Below are 1490 nucleotides of genomic sequence, written 5' to 3' on the forward strand. Positions count from 1 at the left end.
TGTACTGGGTGGACTCAGGGCCTGAGACTGCATTTTGTTCCTTCTCTTTGTCATTTTGTATACCACTGTCTTCTGACCTTTGGTATAGAGCTTAGATAGAGTTATTACCTTAGCACCAGGTCTGGATCTACAAAGTTCAGATTCCTCCAGGTTGGTGTTGCTTGGATCTGGCTGGGGTCTGTTTGCTGTGCTCCTCTTCTTCCTGCTGCAGCTGTTGGAGTTGAACCCTTTATGTCACTCTGGCAAGATGTTCTGCTTCTGAATCAGCTGGGTGGGTCTTGCCTCTAGCCTCTTTGCAGGGAGTTCTGCTGAAAGGTTCCATGCTGGACCTGCACTCTGGGTCGAATGAGGTTTCAGTGGATCCCAGGCAGTCTCACTCACACGTTGGGTCTACGCTCTGGGTCTATTCAGGATCATGCGGCCCCGGGTGGTCTCACTCACATGCAGGGCCTGCACTCTGGGTGCATTCAGGATGCGGTGGGCCCTGGGTCCTGTTCTTTTCAATAAACCAGTAGAAACTAGCAGTGCAATTTTTTAGCTATCATATATAGATATTGTCTTCCTACACTAGGGAGGACAATGTGATTTTTATACATGTGTGCTTGATTTATTTCACTTATGAATATGGTCTCTAGTTGCATCCATTTACCTGTAAGAACCCTGAGTGTATCTTTCTTTATAGCTGAGTAATATTCCTTTGTATAAAATACCACATCTTTTTTATACATTCCTCAGGTGATGGGCATTTGGGTTGTTTCCAAGATTTAGCTATGATTAAGTGCCCTGCTGTAAACATGGGTGCATGTATATTGCTGTGGTATGATATTTTCAGTTCTGCAAAAATACTTGGGAGGGGAATAGCTGGGTTAAATGAGACTTCTAATCCTAGTTTTTTGAGGAGTCTCCACCCTGATTCCCACAGTGGTTGTACCAGTCTACACCCCCACCAACAGCGGAGAAGGGTTCCTTTTTCCTCACACCTCTTCAGTACTTATTATTGGTTGATTTCTATCACATGAATTAGGCATGAATAAAATGAATTTCTAATGGATAAAATTGCTTACTGTCAGAAAAGTATCAAATTATTCCACAAGTACAATGCAGTGTTTAGGTGCTGTTTTTTTAAATTTTGTTTTTGATAACAGGAATCAAACTCACAACCTTGCATTTGCTAGGCAAGCACTGTGCTCTGAGCTATATCCCCAGCTCTACTGCAATCTTAATTAAATTTTCAGCAGTATGTTTTTATGAACTGAACATTTTGTTATAAAATATGCACTGAAGGGTAAAGTTCACAAACATTTAGCTTTGAAAAAAAGAGCAAAATAGAAATATTTTTTAACAGATATTAAGATATGCCATAAAGCCAAGATAATAAAAGTAGTCTGCTATTGGCTCATTAGTGAATTAACTAATGTTAATGAAATTAACTAAGGTTAATGAAACATAATAGATTTATTATTATTAGATTTATTATTTATAATTAGAAT

Source organism: Octodon degus, unplaced genomic scaffold, assembly GCF_000260255.1.
Source record: "Octodon degus isolate 3935 unplaced genomic scaffold, OctDeg1.0 scaffold00003, whole genome shotgun sequence".
NCBI lineage: Eukaryota > Metazoa > Chordata > Mammalia > Rodentia > Octodontidae > Octodon > Octodon degus.